The sequence below is a fragment of the Nyctereutes procyonoides genome, unplaced genomic scaffold, assembly GCF_905146905.1.
Source record: "Nyctereutes procyonoides isolate TBG_1078 unplaced genomic scaffold, NYPRO_anot_genome, whole genome shotgun sequence".
Lineage (NCBI taxonomy): Eukaryota > Metazoa > Chordata > Mammalia > Carnivora > Canidae > Nyctereutes > Nyctereutes procyonoides.
In genome coordinates this window covers 66,585,194-66,606,863 of record NW_026575135.1, presented here as the reverse complement: position 1 = coordinate 66,606,863, position 21,670 = coordinate 66,585,194, and the positions used below count along the sequence as shown (strand labels likewise).

Genomic DNA, 21,670 nt, shown 5'->3' with positions numbered 1-21,670 from the left:
AACATCTGGGAAAACACTTTATAGGCAGCCACTGTCTCGTAAACATGTTCTATTGCCTTTCTACCCTTATTCCTTTTTTTTCTTTCCTTATCACCGGACAGAAATACAGAAGGGCATGAAGAAGAAGAGACAGAAAGGAGGACAGGACCTAGATGGAAAGTGGGCAGCTATCGAGTGAAGGGAAGATAGTAGTCATCTGGCTTTTGAGAGCAGTCTTCTCTGAGTATAGAACATTTACTTGATGGCTTTGGCTAACTTGACATTTCTAGGAAGATTTTGTCTCTCAGTAAGTGTTGGCCCAGTTGATTCCTATGGATTCTTTTCTAACTCTACTATTGTCTTCTAATGGGAGGGAAGGGTGGAATGAGTGAAAAAGGCTAATGGAAGCAGGGAATGGACAAAGGGCCCCTAAGCGAGGGCTGTACTTCCAGTAACTTAAGATGGGAAAAAAAAAACAATAACATTTTCATCATAATTCTATCTAATTAGTTGGCTAAGAAGAGAGAGAGATTTGGGGACTGGGAACAGGGTGATGGGGCTGGTGGAGGAAGTGAGGAAGATGCTACATAAGGATCTGTCACTGGTATATTTTGCCCACATATATTCTGACCAGAGATTGTGAGGCTCAGGATCTTTAGAATAACGAAGTCCTTCACAGTGTCACTGCCAACCTGGGAGATTTGGGGGAAATACCTTACAATACATCTCTTAGTTACTTTTCATGATCTAAGATAAACATTGTCACAATTCTGATTCTACTCGAGGACTCACACCAACATCATTGTGTCTTAATGAGATTGGGGGAGGGGATCCAAGGAGAAAGAAAAGTCAAAATCAGAGTAGCTTAACCAAGATAGCAGGCCCTTGGTTGCTGAGAACATTGTGGGGCGTAGTCCACACTTTCTGAACCCTACACTCTCTCAGACTCCCCCTAGACCAAGAGACTCAAAATTGGGATAGAAGCTAACATTCTCCCCTCTACCTCTGCTCTACATGCACCACTACTTACTGGTACTCTAGCTGCAGCTCTTCTGTCTATAGTATGCTTAGCACGATCAAGGAAAGAGGGAGAAGGAGACACCCCTTTTTGTTCATTATGCTCCCCAGAAATGGTACTGTTTCCATGCTGCTACCACCTCCACTCTCTTGTCAACTTCATCACATGGCAGCCCCCCGCTTTAAAGGAGGCCGACCACTCAGTTTTTATTGGTGTGGTCATCCACATGGCATTCTGTTTTTCTTTTCTTTTTTTTTTTTTTTTTTTTAAGATTTTGTTTATTTATTCATGAGAGACGAGAGAGAGGGAGAGAGAGAGAGCGAGAGAGAGAGAAAGGCAGAGACACAGACAGAGGGAGAAGCAGGCTCCCTGCAGGGAGCCTGATGTGGGACTCGATCCCGGGTGTCTGAGATCAGGCCCTGGGCTGAAGGCAGCGCTAAGCCACTGAGCCACCTGGCTGCCCAGCATTCTGTTTTTAAAGGAAAGAGAGGAAAAAGAAAGTCACAACAACTGACAGTCTCTGCCATAGGAGTCCAAACAGTTCTCTAAAATATTCAGAAAAGGCCAGATGTCTTCAACTGGATTGGAACCACTCAGTATATATATGTATAATATATGGCCAATCAGGCATGATTCTTGCTTTAAGTTGTTTTAGAATTATTTTTCCAAGGTTATCCGTATGATAAGTGTGATTGAATTAAAGATAAAGATGAAATTTTAAAGAAAGCCACAGAGAATTGATTGATCATAGACCGGAAAAAGAGACCCTGTTGTTAACAAGTTTTTCTATTAAAAATACTATTTGAAGTTTTCTGCTATTATTGCAGACTGTCAGAGTTTATAGTCCATTAACATCTGTGTTTGACTTTCAGGTTTTATCAAACCCTGGATTCTTTGCACAAAGCAGACTCTGCTTTGCAATCTGTTTCCATTAATACAGCCCTCCTTTCTAGAATAAAATCTTGGTAACAAAATACTCATTTCTAAAATAAGTTGATGATTCAACTCCTAGGTAATATCCATGTTTTTTCTCTTAGTATAAAAAAATATATTTAGTTATGCTAACATCCACAAATGCTAGTCTTGGTTGCTGTTGCTTGATTTTCCTGGTCAATTGCATTTTTACATCCATACATCCATTAAAGGAGTTAAGAGTTCTTGAGTCTTTGTTTTCCTGTTTTCTTGTTATTTTTAATACCAGCGACATTAACTAAAAAGTGAAGATTGAGGATTAAAAGATATTCTCTTTAGCCCTCGGCTCTGAAATAAGGTGATGGTATTCAGTTTCATTTGCAAAGAAATTGTCCTTCCTTAGGGGATCGGTGGAGAAGACCCCGACCTGGCTTCTTTTCGTATCTATTATTTTTCATCGGCATTTTGGCCAAGAACCTTGTGTGAGCTCAACATTTCACGTCTCTCCTGCATTTTTATAGCCTTTGACTGAGCACCGGCTATTAAACTGTTGAAAACGTATTTGTGTTTCTTTCCAAAGGTGCTCCCCAGATCCTGGGAAAAACAGCCTTAGGTTGCAAGAAGTTAAGAAGGAAGTCAAAGAAAAGAATTAATGAAATAACTGGTAGGCGTAAGCAAAAAGGCCCTCAAAAGATGAAGCAGCCAGCTCCTAGATTTAGAGAGATCTTGATTCCATCACGGTTGTATTGGTACTGGCTCTTTGTCTTGATCCTATTATTGGAAAGCTCGATGATGCACCCAGATGACCGATTCTCTTTTTTACTTGAGCTAATACAGAGGCTTCATTCTGGAAGATCATTTTCTTTTGATTGCCATCTGCCGCCGGGATTTTTCCAGCCTGCTTGCAGTTCTAATCCGCTAGCACAGTGTGCTGCCCTGCTCAGGTCAGTTTCTATGACAGATATTATAATGGCACCATCCTCTTGAATCCACGAAAGGACTAAACCAGTGTCTGAAAGTTAGAACATGAAGCCTAAGAAAAATGCACTCATTCCCAAAGCTATTGAAAGGCAGAGGTAGGTCTAGAGGCAATTCAGAGCATCCTTAAATGTTGACATAAAAAGTGATAGCAACCCCGGCTGTATGCGCCCTGGCCCTGATCTCAAATGGATTTACCTGATTCCAGCTAATTGAATGTGAACGAGTGAGGCAGTGAGGGAAAAAAAGAAAAAAAAAAAAAAACCAACCCAAAAACCTTATCAGTTGTTGTAACTGTTCTAAGCAAGGAAATGCAATTTCCTGATTGCAGAGAAAGAGCCTGTGTAAATCTTGGTGACGTATTTTATATCCCTGCTAATGAAATGTGTTTTAGTAATCTAAGTGCTGCTATCCTGGTCTTTGCCACAATGCACCGCTGCTATGTTTCAGAAGCCTGTGTTTGTGAAGAATGTCAAGTAGTTCTCAAAAAGTTAGACTTTGCTAGCTAGTGGGTGTTATCTGTGTAGAAGATGGGGAAGCAGTGGGGAAGCGCATTGGTTTTAAGAGTGCTCTGTTGGAGGGGAGCGTGCTGGGAGGGCAAGGAGGCTGGCTGAATTGGCCATTGAATTAAGCAGCAAAAATGATGGGGATTCCAAAGGAATTGAATCCATATCGAAGCAACCCGTCACAAGGGCAGCATAATGCAGTGGAGGCTCTTGCCCACCATGGTTTGATGGCTACTTTGCCTTTTTTTTTTTTTTTTTTTTCCTGTGTTACAATCAGAAGCTATTTTATCCCCACCCCACCTCATTTTTTCCCTTCTTTAAATTGTTTGTCACAGTCACTATTTCATAGAATTGTTAGGATTAAGTGAGATTACAGGCACAAGGGTCCCTCAGAGCAGGTACTGAGCAAATGCTAATGCTGCCAAGCAGGGTGCTTACATGCACTATAAACATGAGTGGTGTTCCACGTTTCGTTCCCACACTTCAGTCTTCGTAAGTGGCATCATCAGCTATAACCAAGTATAATCAGCTATTTCAGAGGAAAAGCAGATCATTTCCTCTTCATTTTAAGCAGTTTACAGTAACTGTGTATCCCATACATAGAGAAGGATATGTTTTTTGACCAGTTGCCAAAGTAAACACAGTTTGAATTAATAATATATTTACTTATTCATGACTTATTATATACATAATATCTAACATTTCTGTGTTCCTAAAAGTTACTTTAAATATTTTAGAGGGTAATAAAACAAATTATTTTGTATATATTTTCATTTTCTACCGGTTCTTATTTTAACATATTACTGAACATTTTTGTCCCTCACAGTGATTTCTAAATTTCTAAAATTATAGCCCCTCGCAATGATAATTCTCAGCTCATTATACTTGTTTTTACTATGTTGGTTCTGGTGTCATTTCCCATCCCTCTAGTTCCTCTGTGCTCTATGTAGCCTGAGAGAGAGACCGTAATGATTTATATATGCCAGTGCTTTCTTTTCTTAAATGATACTGCAGGACAAGATTTCATTTCTTTACCAAGTATCTTGTTAAAAATTTTACCTAACAATGTTTCTGAAATGTATTTGTATTTATAAATATTGTGTCACTACTTTTTCTGCTGCACTATATTCTGTATTGTACACATCTACCTCCTTTTACTTACCCAGTCTCCCAGAGCCACACACCTAGCTTACCCATGATTCCCTGCTATTATTACAAAGCTGAAGCAGACCTATTCATGCACAGCCCCTTAGAGGACTGTGAGCTTTGCTCTCGGGTAACACTGATTGAACAGAGGCCCTTTTATGAACACAGTTAACCTGCGTTTCACCAAATAGCTACCCAATACATTTTTACTGCTTTGTGTTTTCAACAGAAGCATGTAAATGTCCCCATTGAAAATTCTGATTTTTCACCCTGAGTCATTAATGGGACAAAGGGAAGACTTGGCCATTTCCATTAACTCAAAAAATTTTGTTTAAAGAGAACAGACACTGTCCTAACAATATTAACCTAAGCTTTCTGTGGTTTCTGATCCTTTCTATAGTTGATCTTAGCATGTATTTAGAACAGAAAAACACCAAAATGACATCGATTCTGAGGCAGGCTATGCAAATAAGTACTTTTCCTTAGTTTGACTGAAAATGCAAGCCCTGCTATTATATCATTATATAACAGTCGTATGCTCCAGGTAAAAATTTTAAACAATTGACCCAAAAGTAGGATGATGTCTCTTACTTCTCCAGAAGTTCCGAAAAGAATGTCATATAGTTGAAACCACACTCTACTGTGAATTCACTAGGTAATTTGTAGTAAAAATGCACATCCTCTTTGTTATCCACTGAAAACGTAATCATATTTTGTTTTTGCGAGCACATATAAATACATGGTTGCCCGAAAGACATTTTTATTTTTGATTCATTTGTATTGGAGTCCTGACAAAATTACAATTGACATCAAGTTAGACGACATAACTTAAGTGAAAATGGGTGGCATTTGTGGCTACTGTTGGATTTTCATGCTCTCTTTGATTTTCGCATTGTATGATTTCTGGACTTTGATCAGCTTCCTTGCTTCGCTTCTTCCCAACCCCTGAAACCTACCTGCATCCCTAGCACGATTCTGAAATTGCTGTCTTCAAGAGCAGATCATTTCATTGCCACATATAAAGGATTTTCTTCAGCCTTCACATTTTTAAAAAACTTTTTTTAAGCTTTTGATGTACTTATACCATCTTTCACTTTGAAACTCATTTCACTGAATTATTTGACCCTTGACTATTCTGGCTCTCCTTCTTTTCTATCATCTCTCCATCTGCTTTGCTTGGTCTACTTTTCTTATGTCCTACCTCTTTGGTTATCTAACATCAGACATTTTCAGGGCAAGCGTGTTGGTCCTCCGCTACGTGAAATTCTAGATTAAGTTCCAAAGCCTAATTACATAGGTACAGGGAGGGTGTAGATGGGATTGAACTCCATTCCTCTGTTGATAGATACCTGAGGGGCTTAAGTATTAAAAATCCTTATGTTTGAAAAAGCAAAGACCCTTGTGTCTGAGAATTGAAGCAATTCCTCTTGTACCTCACACTAGTCATTGTGTATCTTTCAACTTACGTTAATTTCTGAACAACTCATGTTAGTGGTAACCCTGCTACACCTGATCCACCCAGAGGAGAGGACCCAGAATGATGAGGATCTAGAGACTATTTAATGAGAGGAACAAATAAAGAAGCTAGCGAGAGACCATCATGATTTATATATGCCAGTGCTTTCTTTTTTTTAAATGATACTGCAGGACAAGATTTCATTTCTTTACCAAGAATCTTTTTAAAAATTTTACCTAACAATGTTTTTGAAATGTATTTGTATTTATAAACATTGTGTCACTACTTTTTTCTGCTGCACTATTTTCTGTATTGTACACATCTACTTCCTTTTACTTACCATTTTTTTCTGACCTTGGGAATAGAAGACCAAGGATTTGCTTGATAAGGGACTTCACATATTCATATACAGGACTAGTACGTGGAAAAGAAGGAAGACTTATTTTTTCCATGCTCCTCCAAGTGAAACCATCATGCAAGTGAGTAAAACTCATGAAATATTTGAATAAGGAAGTACCGAATGATAATTAAGCCATCAACAATAAAACCTATTGCTTTGTAGGGGGGAAAAAGTTTCATTTCCCTGAAAGGAATGAGAAGAAAATCCTCTCTCATGGATGCTATATTGAATCCATCCTTGAATTAGATTACTTCTGGAATCCTGTTCCATTCAAAGTGCCTCTCAATTTCCCCTGATCCTTGCAGTCATGGGGCCATTTTTCTATTCAACTAACTTCAAACCTAAGAATTGTTTTCAATTAAACTATTTTTATCAGCCTCTTCAAGTAATTCAGAAATATTTGCTAATTCTCAGAATCCCTTTTACAGCTGGCTCTGCTGCCTTAGATTTCAGTTTATCTCTCTAGGTCACTGCTGGAGACTTCTGGTGGTCCTTCCTGGTCCCCAAGTGTCCCATGCATTGGTACACATAGCCTGCAAAGCAGACGTCCCTTACCATGCTGCTCAGCATATGGCCCTAGCTAAAAGCTCTGCAAAAACTTCTGTTCTGCTGATTTCACCCAACTCAAAACTCCTTGGTACCTGACTTCCCTGTGATGATTTTACTGCATTTGAAATTCCCCCTTTCCATCTGTTCAAACTCCCTAGTTTTCCCTCCTTTCCTCCAATAAACACACTAAGGGGCTGGGATGCCTGGATAGCTCAGTGGTTGAGTGTTTGCCTTTGGCTCGTGTCATGATCCTGGGGTCCTGGGATCAAGTCCTACATCAGGCTTCCCAGGGGGAGCCTGCTTCTCCCTCTTCCTGTGTCTCTGCCTGTCTCTGTGTCTCTCATGAACAAAGAAAATCTTTAAAAAACACACACTAAGGGGCAGTTTGACCTGCCTGTACCCAACACTTTGGGAACTTCTAGTTTCAAGACTTCTGCTTCTGCTTCCAGTAGCCTATGTTTTGGAATCAATTCTCCACCTCTTTTTCTCCCTCTGGCAGAAAATGAACAGCAGTAGTAATAAGAGCTAGAACCCTACGGTACAAAACGGCAGTCGCCTTGTTGCAAAAATAGGCTAAAATACCTCCTGAAATTTTCACCAACAGCCCTTAATTAAGGACAAGAAACACAAGCAATCATTCCTGTGGCTACCCCTAACTCAGTGAAGACTCACAACCTGCTGAGCTGAAATTTCAAGTGAGAGGGAAATAGCAACCTGCCTGTGTAAGGTGGACACTCCGTCCTCAAGTTACTGCAATCGATCCTCACCATTTGTGGATTCTGTATTTGTAAATTTACTTACTGGCTGTAATTTATTTGTCAGCCCCAATCGATACCCATACTGCTTTGGTGCTCATTCCTGGTTCTATGCAGAGTGGCAAAAACTTGGCGTCACGTGACCCACGAATTCCTGCTTAAAGTTGAAAAAAACTGATCCTCCCCCTTCTTGGATCAGCTCTTATAAATAAATGTCCTTTCATCACCTATTTAGTGCTACAGTTTTGACATTTAAAACAAAAGGTTTTATTTATTTATCTGAGATAGAGAGGGAAAGAGAGCATGAGTGGTGGGGGTATAGGGAGAGGGAGAAGCAGGCTCCGTGCTGAGCAGGGAGCCTGATGGGGGACTTATGGGGTCTGTATCCCAGGACCCCGGGATCATGATCTGAGCTGAAGGAAGATGGTTAACTCTGAGCCACCCAGGTGCCCCTATTTAGTGCTACAGTTTTACGTCTTTGTAGGGTTTTTGTTGTTGTCATTGGTGGTGGTGGTATTTTTTCCTGTTTTAAAGCAGTGTATGCATAGTGCTGAAGTATGTCCTGTGTTCCTAAGCTGTGTTCAAGAAGACTGTGATGTATGTTAGGGAGAAAGTAGTTGTATTAGATAAACTTTGCCCATCGTGAGTTAGGGGGCTTTTGGTCAGGAGTTGAACGTTGATGTATCATCACTATATATTAAATCAGGTGTCTTTAAACACAAATAAAACAAGGTCAGGCAGTGATCAGTTGATGAGATGAACATATTGTGACCAGAGTCTCTTAGGACGCCTGTATTTCCCTTAGGAGCAGTGTTTCAGTGTTCACTAGGACTTCACAGACCATAACTGCTACAAATAGGAAGAACTGACTGTATACTCTAACTGGTACACACGCAGCATACATAAAAATAGGGAAAGTGACAACCAGCATCCTGTCCACATTTAATTAGTAAAAAATCCATTTTGGAATCAAGGAGTAGAAGAATGTAGCTATACTTCTTTGCCAGCCGAATGTAAAGTTAAGGCTTACCTCGGAAAGTGAGTGGTGTACCCAACTCTGCGCCATCTGCCAAACATGAAGAACTGTATTGGAATTATGAAAAAGAAAAGTGTGTGTGTGTGGGAGAGGTGGAAGAAAAGGAGGGGTGGGAGGGGCAGAGGGAGAAGAAGAAGAAGGAAGAAAGCCAAGAAAATGGGGAGCCCAATTAATCAATGGAAACATCTAAAGATTGCCAAATTGATGACAACAGAGACTGTACTGCAACTGGCAAAGGGAATTAGAAGGACTGTGCTGTTTCAAGCCTGTGTTTAATTCAATTTTAGAGCAATAAAAGATAAGGCAAACAGTGGATAATGACAGCAATTGTATCTAGTAAGAAGAATCTGTCTTGAGGAATATTTTTCAGGTTACCATTCCAACTTCTTGCTCACCTCCCAGGGTTTTTTTTTTGTTCCAAGACTTTTCTTTCATGTTCTAACACATGCCAACTGGCTGGGCACTTGGCTTGAGAAATGGGAACCAGAGGCAGAAAGAGAAGATTTGAAGTGGGTGTCCAGGAGCAGATGCGTAGGGAGCGTGTTGTGTCTATACTCGGTGGGTCGGGAGAGAAAATGGGCACAGCCAGGAGGAGACTGGGAGAGGATGAGGAAGGATAGGGAGGATTTTGAGAAGTGACAGCAGCCTCTTGACACAGAAATTCCCTTTTTTTTTCTGTGCATTCTTTTCTAAAAGCTCCCTCCCACCCCCATGGAACTGGAACGGCAGACTTTCTTTAGAAAAGCTAATTGTTATAATATCAATAAGAAAATGACATAATTTTGTTTGGGGTAGTATTTTGATTGTTGTGACCTGAAAAGGCCAGGGTGGAGCCCCTTGCCTTACTCCTTCCCACTGCTCCCCCACTGAGCCTTACCCTTCAACTTCTTACCCATTATAAAATTTTGACAATGAAACCATTGGAGTGTAAAAGGGGCCTTTTTCAGGGTGCTCTCCTTTCATAACAGCAGTGATGAACCCTTGACAGAAATGCTTCCCAGGAGGTTCCTTCTGTGATGGCTGTGCCATTAGAAATAAAGGGCCATTAGAGCTGCTCAGGTGTGTGAGGCTCTTAGTGATTGGCAGGGTAACTTTTTCATTAATAATTAGTTTTCATGCAGTAGAATGAGTGTGGAAAAGAAGCACTTCATGTTCCATGGACTTGGATTCTAAAGTAATATGAAGAATTCAGGGAAATAAATGTCTTTTGAGTTTGCTATCAACGGAAGGTAGAAGAAGGACCAAGAAATGCCTCTCAGTCTGGGACGATCTGGGTCCTCTTACTCATTTTTGGATTTGATGAAGAAACTTGCCTCTAATCTGCAACAGAGCCTAGAAACCCAAGGCACAGAGCATAGTAAGAACCAGAGACACCTGCCATTAAAAGAGAACCTAGAGTTTTGGTTTTAGTTAGCTGTTTCCGACTTGGAGTGTCCATGGCAGGCCTTTTAACTGCTTTAACCTTTTCACTCTGGGTTCTCCCACTTAGTTTGCTTTCCTTCCCCACTTGCTGTTTGCCTGAGGCTTGATAGAAATGGTTTACTCTAGTTCAGAGCCTTCAAAAGATTGATTGGTTGATCTTGAAGTCCCAGCCCTGAGACTCCCATGTTTGTCAGGGGACTGAAGTATTTACGAGCATCTCTGAGCTGGCTTACGATTGGTTGGGATTGCAAATGACAAGAGCAGATGGGTTACCAGTTCTTCCGCTAAATAAGCTGATGATGTGTCACATGAGAAGAATGGACTAGGTCATTGATCGTGATTGATTTTAAAATGACATTTAATTAATATGGACTTTCATGGACATTAGTGTCTCGACTTAAATACTGTCAACTCCATCATGGTCCAAAACTCGAGATAGGGGTACCTGCTTTATATAGCTCATTTGCCTTGGAATTCTCATGAGCACACTAATTTCTGCAAAGCAGCATCAATATATCGAGTCGAAGGAATTATTTGAACATGTGTATCTGTTTTTCATTTATATCCTTCAGGAGGAGAAGTTATTGTGCATGATTCCGCTGAAGTAATCGACAGTATATGAGCTAAGTGTAGCTAATGATATCACATTGTATATCAAGAACCTTATTGTCATTTTCTTTTCCAGAATTACTGGCTGAAATCATTCCTCGCAGAGGAATTTTTCCTCAGTGACTAATTCACTGGGGTTTCTCTCAATTTGGAATTTTGTCTTTATGACCAAAAGCTATTTTCCATATGAATCTAACTGAGATGTCACTTTTTCCAAATTTGTTGCCTCGTCCTTAACAAAGAGCCATTTGATTTGTTCCTAAATATATCCTCCAACAACTGGGTTCTATTAGAAGATGCTGTCAAATACCTCACTTAGAAATCTCTATAGTGTCCCTGAGGATGAGAAAAGGCTTCTATTTGTCAAGTAATTTCTCCATGTGAATCCAAATTATAGCACAACTTGGTGTTATCCAGACTGTGCCAGGAATATTCTGGATGCATATAATCAGAATTAATTTGATGATAAGGAATCCATTACATATTTGATGATACTGACTCTGGATGACAATCATAATGGTGGTGGTGGTCCTTTCCTACCGAGAACATTGTCTATGCCAGATTCTATGGTCACTTCTCCATGTGACTAATTTCATTTAATTACCACATTATCCATACTAGGAGATTGTTGTTATCCCCATTTTCTAGACAAGGATACAAAGTTCACTGAAGCTATATAAAATGTCAATGACATTGTATGTATCAGTGTCAACACATTTCCTACAGGAGGAATTTCAAAGCCTCATAGGGCATTAAAAAATAAAGTGTCTGCTTGAGCCATTCAGGTAAATTAATGTGGCTGCTGGTAGGTGTAATAGAATGGAAAGTAGAAGATCCTTGGACAAATAGATGATCACTTTTCAAATTACAACATGTGCAGAGTGACTTGGGCGCCTTGTTCACATTTTGGATTTGGATTCAGTAGTTCCACGTTGGGGCATAGGCTTTAGAATTTTTAGTAAACTTCTAAGAGTGACCAATCTGGTGATAGAAGGACCACAGTCTGGAAGCAGAGAACTTTTAAGCACATTGCCCTGGCCAGAACAAGTTGGCTGGCCTGCCTAGCCAGGGTAGCAGTGATGCTTGATGTGAGTGGGCTCTAGGTTAGAGAGACCTGCTTCTGGAATTGCAAGATGTGTTTGTGATCTCCACTTTTTTTTTTTTTTTAAACATGAACATCATCAGATGGTAAAATTTTACCTGAATTTACTTACTTCACTGATGACTGAGCTTAGAGTAGAAACCAAATCTCTAACTCTGGGTTGAATGATTTTCAACTACTCTGCTTTGCTGCCTGTCTTACTCATGAGGTTGTGACAGTTTTTGGTTGGCTTCTCTGATTGAAACCATATGTCTTTATGCCTTTCTCTTTCTGCTAAAAGTAGAATGCAAGGCGAGTATGTGTGTGAAATCCCAATTATTTAGGTTTCCTGTTACTTGGGTTCTGATCTAATGGGGGCTCCCTGTTGGAACACCATGCTAATCTTTTGAAATCTACCTTGAGTATTTGGACACTCAAGCCAAGGTCATTTGCGTACAGATCCTTTTTCTTTCTAAAATTTATGACATTGCTTGGCAGCATTCAGAAACACCTCTGATTTCCTCGTTCATTCACCAAGTTTTTATTGAGCATCTACTCTGTAAACCAAGCACTATGCTAGGTGCTGAGGATAGAGATGTGAGTACATCAATTTTTCCCCTTAAGAAGCTTCCGAAGGAGAGAAAAATATTACGTGTGGCTCTTTGTTTGCTAGTGCTATGTAATTATCACCAACTTAGCATTTTAAAACAGCAGTCACTTATGACCTTATAGTTCTGTAGTTTGGAAGTCCAGGTAGGCTTGACTTCTCATTAGTGGGCAAACAAAAGCCAAGGTTTCCTGTTTAAATATTCTGGTTAATAATCATAAAAATTCGCCTTTCCTGTGTTACATAAAATAATTTTCAATTCCTTCCTCATGCATGTCTGTGCTTCATTCTGTGAAAGTGGCTCTGGAAAATTCTCTTTCTAAATGTGGAAAGATGGCAGTCAAATTCCATGATATAAAAAGTTGGTATCTACCACCCCTGTGTTTCCTCATTTTTAGGGATCAATCCATGGCTTAAACCGAACAAACACCAAGAAGTTTTATTTTCAATATGGAGCATAAGATTTCACACCCGTTCCCTGCTCCCTTTCACTCCCCTTCCGCTGTGCTGGTGTGACTTATCAATGCTGTCTTTGTGAAGCCGGAGAGTGGTACACAAAGGGCTTGTTGAAAAACGCTATTTTTCATTTGCTAAATTCTATAGGAATATAGCCCGAGGGCAGCCCACTAAAGGAAAACATTGAATTCTGTTCCATTTCTCACTTCTGCTGGGGTTCTGGAACAACAGGACCCATAGGGGACACCAGCACAGATGTGCTAATGTTGATAACACGTTTAACCAGTCTCTTGGTTTGTTTCTTTTTGTCCTTGTAAAGGTAAATATAATGGGTGCATAGCAGTTATTCTCAGATCCATTTTTATTCTCACACCTAACAAGTTCTAAGTTTATAGTCTTTCTGGGTATCAAGCTGCCCATCAGAAAGCCTGAAGTATTATGACAGGTATCTACACATTACCTAGTGGGGTCCACAGAGGGCAGAGTAAATGTCTTAGCAACCTTTTATTGTATTGTAACCAGCAAAGGAAGAACAAAGTGAATAACTTCCATCGTTCACATAGTACCATTGGAAGAATTGTTTTTGCTTGTGAAAGAGAAACCCACATGGAAGAGATGAGAGAAATAAACACCCCTTCCCCCGCCAAGTATAGCATGTCGCTAACAGCTTCACTGTTTTATGGGAAATAATAGGTTGTATTTAACTGTAACAGAACAGAATTCAAGATTCAAAGCTGAGGAGATAATAGCCTGCTTCGCAACCTCTGTGTTGTACAAGTTTTGTGCAGGTGATAGAAATGCTTAGATTTCTACCTCTCCTGCCTACTGACTATAATCTGTAAAATACAGAGTCATTTAAAATTAGCTATGCTTTCTCAGAATCTTAAATGATCTGTTTGAATTAACTACGTGCTCAAGTATCAGGGTCTTACAAATAAAAAGTCTGAAATTAGAAACTATTCCAAATCAGAAGCACGTATTGTCACATTTCCGATGTCATCCATATGAAGTTTAGAGAGAAATCGGGGTAAGGGTTTTTAATGTGCTCTTACTCTCTAGGATGATAAGCTCATAAATTAATACAAAATAAAAATCAAGAGTTGGTTAGTAGATTCTTCAAGCAAACACTTGACCTACTCTAATGGTTTCAGTAGGTGCTCTCTGGATTCATTCAAGTCAGTATTGTTCTATTATTAGAAGTAGATCCATACATTCAGACCATTAATTCTGTGAAAGCCATGAGTGATTGTAGGTCAGTTCAGACCTTTGGATAGTAATATAAACACTTTTTTATTCTAAAAAAAGAAAATAATACACACCATCAGAAAAATTACAAGAACATTAGATAGAAGAAAATATGCATCCATGTCACCACTACCCAAGTTCAAAATAACTTCTAACTCATTTATATTACCTACTGATAGATTATAAGTAATTGCATTCATAATGCACCTATATTTATTCTCAGTTTTTATTTCATTTGATGTCATATAATGAACACTGTTCCTTGCTAACCCTATGGGCCTCAAAATTATCATGTAAGTTTTGTATAGCATTCAATTTGCTTAATAATGCTTTATTTATTAGTAATTACCTAAGGGACTGTTCATTTGTTACTACTGTAATTATTGCAAAGGCTGCAGTCCATGTATTCCCCTTATATTACTTAAGGCATACATTTCATACATTATATTTTTAAAATTACATTAACAAATTCTTGTCTTTTATACAAAATTCAACCAACCCAAGAAAGTACATGGGAAGTAAATAGGCAACAAACCAAATAAGTGACTAAACCAACCATTTGCCAACACTCATCTAACCACTGCTTATGTTTGGAGACCTTGATACCAGGCATCAAGTTTTTTGTGTATGTGCATAATACGAGTAAGTATATAGAAATGTTTTAAATGTTTTTTTGCTTTTATGACTCCAGATTATAATTTGATGTTATTCAAATCTAATATTTGGTTCTAATTTATAATAAAATCATTACATAGCTTTTTATTTTAAATAATGAAGAAAGGAACTCAAGGAATTCCTGTATTTCAAGTTGAATATTTACCACAGGACTCAATTTTCTGAAAGATGATTCCAACCAGAAGAGAGAGATTAGGAAAGCAACAATGAAATTAAAATCCTCGGCTTTTTAAAATTTATACACTTAAACTTTAGACAATTTTGATTGATGCCTTCTTATGTAAATATTAGAACTCAAAACTACCTCCCCACTGTCATCTCTCATCTTAGTATTTTGTTATTTTGATTATTGGTGTATAATCAATATTTATATTGCACCATGTTCATTATTCATATATTTAGTATTTATATTAGTTACTTAATTAAAAATATTTAGATCTCACCACTCAAACTTTCAATTTTTTTCCCTCTTACTCCTAAGTTATTGATTGGATTTCATTTCCAAGTGGTAGTTTCAGGAAGGATTCAAAATAGTATATATTTGAGATTTTCTCCCTGCTGCCACTGTATTTAAAAACATGTTGGTTGGGAGGTGCACATGGATAGTTCAACTGGTTAAGCGTCCAACTCTTGGTCTCACATGTTGATCTCAGGTCTTGATATTAGGGTCATGAGTTCAAGCCCCATGTTGGGTTCCACACTGGGCAAGGAGCCTGTTTGAAAACAAACCCCCCAAAAAACCAAACAACAACAACAACAAAAAAAAAAAACAAAGAAAACATATTGGCTGGGTATAGTTATGTCGGGTAACAAGACACTTCCCACTGTATTTTGTCATTGATGGTCGCTGTGTAGAAACATGAGGCCTGTCCTAATTTTTAACCTTTTTCAGTGCTTTATATTCCTTATTTTGTTGCTGGGGAATTTATCCCATGTTTATAACTGCATATGTACAAAGTGACATATATTCTGAATTACTAATTACCTGGTTTGCAATAAGAAAATTTTGAAAATGTCTCAGATGTTCACTGGTAAGCACTGGTCAAATAATTTATATATATGCATATGGAATAGACTACTAGGTGGCCAGAAAAAGACTGAAGGAGCTATTTATGTATTATGTAAAAGATGTCTGAAAAAAATTGTTAAATGAAAAAAAATGCAGAATGGTACAGAGTCTATGCTTCCATTTTTGTAAGAAAGGGTAAAAATAGAAATAAGTGGGGTTTTTTTGTTTTGTTTTTGTTTTTGTCTTTGTTTTTTTTTTTTAAGTGTTTGAATATAGAAACAACAGAAGAATTCTTAAGGGAAGAGAGTCCATGTCATGGAGATGGGTCATGAGCAGCTGGTTGCAGTGAGTAGAATCAGACTCTTTATTGTGTCCCATTTTATAATTTGATATTTGAATCATGTAAACAAACAGAACAGTAGATGAAAAAGTAGTGACATAGTCATTTTATTAGACAGAAATTGGAACTTGATTTGGTACTCATTATTTTAGAGCTGAATCTGTATGCTGGTTCATAGGCAGATTTATATATGACAACAATTCGATGGAAATACCATCTATTTTTACAGCTCTTTAGCAAACAGGAAACTCAGCTCAGTATTCTCCATTCCCCCACTCTCCCTTCCACTGTGCTACTTCTTTTTTTTTTAACCTCAGAGTCTTGGGAGTCAAATAGGAATTATTTATGTTCTGTGAGGAAATACTAAATAAGAATCTGCTCCCTTCTGACTTTTGCAGACTCCCTCAACATATCCAAAAAAACACTCATTTTTGATATGGCTCTAGTCATGTTAACAAGCAGAATGGATTATGTGTAGCTATTGTAAAATGAAGTTTGGCCCCATGACTACCAACAGGTACTTTTTCAATATTGTATGTAGTCTTTAATTTAGGAAAAAATGGCTTCGCTGATATTAAGACTATGAATACTAGAGATACTATTCCAAATAAAACAGTAACCATAGTAGAGTGTTTTGCCTGTTATCTTTGTTGGATAGCATTTTTTTCTATAAAAAATTAAAAACTTTATGTAGATTGAACATCTAATATGGCCCACGCACAATAAACAAACCAAACCAGGGTGAGATAGAATTCTTCCCTTCAAGAATTGTACAATGCATTTAGGATAAAAAAAAAATATGTAGCTAACTTAAATGATTACATGGACATAGTTAGAACACCTCAGAAATAATACTGTATCATTATTTCAAGCAATTTTTTATGTTCTTCATAATAGAATCTTTTTACTTGCTCTCCTTTTCGTACTCAATATTTCTAAAATAATTGAGAGTATTAAAATGGTGACAAAGTTCCCTCATTTTGCTGTGGCAATGAATTTCATTATCCTTTTCATCACTAAGATTCATTGTCAGCTCTATCTTGGTTAGTGACCAGAGACACTAATATGATAGGTTGGGCTAGAACACAGAAAACCTTGCTGAAAAACCAGGTAGAAAATCTCAAAATAATCCACAAGAGATAAGATAAAGCTGTATGGGATGAGTGTCATTGAAAGTAGAAATGAAAGGAGAGTAAATCATCCTGTTTCAGGAACAGAGGAAGCTGGATTGGGGCGGAGGACAGTGAAATCACTGACAACCAAGTACTTTCAGATTATTAAAGAATAAAAGAGACATAACATAACAAAATGTTGTCTCCAGCTTGTACTTAAGCATTTCAAGGACAAGGGCATTGGTTAAGTCATTTGTTTGTTCTTGTAATATTGAAACAAATTTGTAAGAATTTACTTGGTACTTAGATTACACTTGAGGCTAGGAATGTAAAAATTGGAATGCAGAATTTCTATCTTTAAACACTTCCTAGTCTAATAGAGTGATAAAGATATAAGGAAATAATTGCTATAAGATTATGATAAAATAGCACAAACGTCTTAATTGAGGAATCAAACACCCCTACTGCCATTTCTCATATGGCTCAGCATTTCAATACCAGATAAATATTTGTAAGTGCAAATAATTGTTTGTTGTTCTTCTTTCAGACCAATGAATGAAGATGTTGCTAGATCTGACCCCCAAGAGTAGGCTAAGATCTCAGCTGTTCCACAATGGTGACAGGCAAGGACGGGATATGTCATTTATCAGTGTTCAGAATCATGCTAGTTTTTTTTCTCCTTCTCTGACTTGATGACAGAAACATTGTTTACAATCTCAAATCACAGTAAAATGACTATTTTTTTTTCAAGTAAAAATCAGTGATTCTAAATAATCTCTAGAAATGAGCATGTGCATGCTCATGCCACAACTGCAATCTCCCTTCCCTAAGCATCATCCCATACTTCTCAATGTGAACCTGCTTTTAGATGGTGCTCATTGAGTAGACCTTCCTTGAAAAAGGAGTGATTCTCCCCTCCTGCCTCCATTGGTGCCTAAGCATTGAAACAGTAAACAGTGCCCTTTACTTTTGCATTCTATAGTGACATTTGATAATATTGACCATAAATTGACATAGGTTGAATTCTAGCCTTTGAATCATTGGCTTGCAGAAGCCAGGCTACCTACCCCATGTGACGGAAATACTGTGTGAGTGAATTGCTCTAATTTCCTCTGCATCCTGGTCATTGGTTTCATGGAGTGACCTCTCCATGACTGGATAGAGCAGAATGAAAATGTAAAGGCACCAGAACTTTGCTCCAAAGAAGGCTTTTGTCCCCTCAATGGCAACTATAAGAGAAGAATAGCAGTACTTGGGCACAGTGGAATTGTGCATGGGGTATGGTTTTGGGGGACAGATGGGGGGCGAGGGTAACAGGTAACTATGCTTCCCCCAGCACCTTAGCTGCTTGCTGTTGGCAGTAGCTAGGACCTGCTAATGAGGACTGTGCTTCAAGGCAGATCAGGTCTAGGTGACTTAGAGGGCTGCATTGATTTCTGGGAATCAGTCAGAGAACAGCTGAGCTCTCTGAGGAGAAACGGGATTTCTATAGCTGGAAAGAGGATGTGGAGGACCATCATTTATTCACCATCCTTCACAACTCCATCAGAGGCCCAAAAAGGAACAGATTGATAGGATTTTAGAAGAACATTAAGATCCAACAGAGATTGTTAGATCTTCTGGGGCTCTTGTAGCCCTTGCAGAGGGTTTATGAATCATTTTACTATTTCAAAAAATAAACTACGAGTAAAAATTATGTCCTAATTAGAAATAAATTCCTGCCCTCTAAAATGTTGAGTTGCTTTGCTTTTGGTTAGGTTTAGTGAGGTAAGAGCTTCAGGCTCAGCAGAGCTCCAGTTAGCAGTTACCTGTTTGTGATTGAGAGTGGTAAGCAAATAAGTTATTACTGAAATGTGGTTGATAAAATCCTTTAAAGTGTGGGGGTCTCTGGAAGGAAAATAATAATAATTAGAGGTTTGAGGGTAAAAGATCAGGAACCATTTATGCACTGACCCATATGATAGACAAGAGACACATACATACGTATTTAAATTTTTTGGAAAAGATTTTATTTATTTGTTTGAGAGAGAGAGAGAGAGAGAGAGAGAGAGAGAGAGAGAGAATGAGAATAAACAGCAGAAGTGGCAGGAGGAGAGATAAGCAGACTTCCCATAGAGCAGCGAGCCCAATGCAGGGCTCAATCTGAGGACCCTGGGATCATGACCTGAGCTAACTGACTGAGCCACCCAGGTGCCTTATAGCTGTCTAAAATTAAGATTAGTAAATTAAAAGTTCACTTCCTCACAGGTTTCTGGGTGGTGCATTCATTTAAGCATCTGACTCTTGATTACAGCTCAGGTCGAGATCTCAGGGTCATGGAATCAAGCCCCGCATCAGGCTCCACACTGAGTGGAGTCTGCTAATGACTCTCTCTCCCTCTTCTTCTGCCACTCAAGCTCGCTTTCTTTCACTTTCAAATAAATAAATAAATCTTTTTTTTTTTTAATTCACTTCCTCAGTTAAACTAGCCACATTTTAAATGCTTAGTAGCCTCATCTGGCTAGTGGTGATGGTGGCCAGTGCAGACATAGAATAGTCAAGAAAGTATAGATCAAATGTATAGACCAGAATTTCTGAAAACATAAAAAAAATTATTTTTCCTCTATATTTTTAATTATAAAAGTGATAGTGTAAGGGATGCTGCAAACTGAAACAGTACTAGCTGGGATAATAAAAAATAAAGACTTTGGCATTTTTCTCCTTTTCTCTAATATTGTCCTTTTTTTTGTTATACCTCTGGTGAGGCTAGCTTCCTCTGCAGTTGTAAATGATCCCCTTGTATGTATACTCCTTGATTTATCAAATTCACATAATAGTTACAGACTCTCTGGCATATAAAAATTACTCATTTTGTTCATTCTTAACATCCCTTCCAAATTATTGGTCAGATCCATTTAAAAATGTCATCATTATGAAATAATAAAATATTCTAATGTAATAATTTTGTTTACTCAGGATATCACCTTAATCACTCCTATACTTGATGACAAAATGTATGCCCCTCCTTTCCCCTCCATTTCTTTTCAGTATCTTGCAAACTTGACCCACCGTGTTACTATTTTAGATAATCTACCCTTGTAATACACCAAACACAGAAAAATGAGTGTTCCAAGCATTGCCTATAGTTTGAGTCTAATATTGAAGTCAAGAACCAACATAATAGTATGATGACATAAATATCATTTGTTATAAAATCAAGTAGTGTGAGTTTATCATAATAAATACTCCATTGCCATAGACTTGTTCCTATTAAGAATGATAGTTACATAAATTTAAAGGATAATCTGGCTTCTTAACCTATTATATGTTATTCTAGATAATTTATGGCTTTCTCTTCTAAATTGAGATATTATTTACTAATGTGGCACAAATAATCATGAGATTACTTGTCCCTTTATTTCTGAGAGTTTCTATTTTATGTTTTAAACTTATTGCCTGTCTTCTTCTTTCTCTTTTCATTTTGCTGACAAATCTTTGTATGAAATTGTTTGAGAGGGGGCTTTGGGGTGCAAAGTTTTCTGAGTGCCTTTATGTCTAGTAATTTTTTTCTTCCTCATACTGGATTCAATATCAGGATGAAAGGGGAATTCTAGATCCAAGTCATTTTTACTAGACCTTTATATTTTGGTTGTCTTTCTTCCAGTAGCCAATCTTGATTATTCCTGGTCCTTCACCTCCAGAACCACCATGCATCACTTTGCCTACAGCTCAGGTGGTGGTCAACCTTCAGTACCATCTCATTTGGCAAATCATGTCATTTGCCAATTATCATAGTTGTTGTCGTGATAAGGACAGATCAAACAGATGATGTCCTTTTTGTGCCCTCTGGTAAATGATCTTGTTAAGTCAGTAATGGGTCCTGAAAGCAATGCAGGATATTTCAATTGCTTAACTCACTGAGCAACTTAATTGTCTTCTTAGAAGGGATTGATAGCTTTGGTCTTTGTTGTGTATTTCCTTGGTCTCTGCACACAGAGTTCCATGAAAACATGTGGTACATAAAATATTTCCTCCTGCAGTAGGAAAGGAAATTATTTCTCTCAAAACTTCCTACAAGTAAATGTTTTCTTTATTCAGGGAAAGTTGGGCATTGATAAATGAAACTTCTGGGTATAGATTTTAACAATAAAACCATCATGGTAATCAGAGTTAGGAGATTTATGACATACAAAATTTATCTAGTTTATTCTGTAACTTCAGTCAAGACTGCCCCATAGCATTTCGGGAAGCTTTCTTTGGGACATGTCAGGATTCTGAGTGAAAGATATTCTTTCGATAGGACATTTGTTTTGTCCTGAACATTGTTCTTTTATATATTTTCAGATTCTCTGTAAAAGAATGAATAATAATCTAGGCAAATGGAACTTTTCCTAATTATA

The 21,670-nt window shown here is 38.0% G+C and overlaps 1 long non-coding RNA gene across 1 annotated transcript in view; it reads left to right on the top strand.

Annotated features, from left to right (window-relative positions):
* LOC129495087 (uncharacterized) overlaps positions 1–21,670 on the top strand; it is a 567,660-nt gene that overhangs the window by 303,661 nt on the left and 242,329 nt on the right. The window lies entirely within an intron of this gene.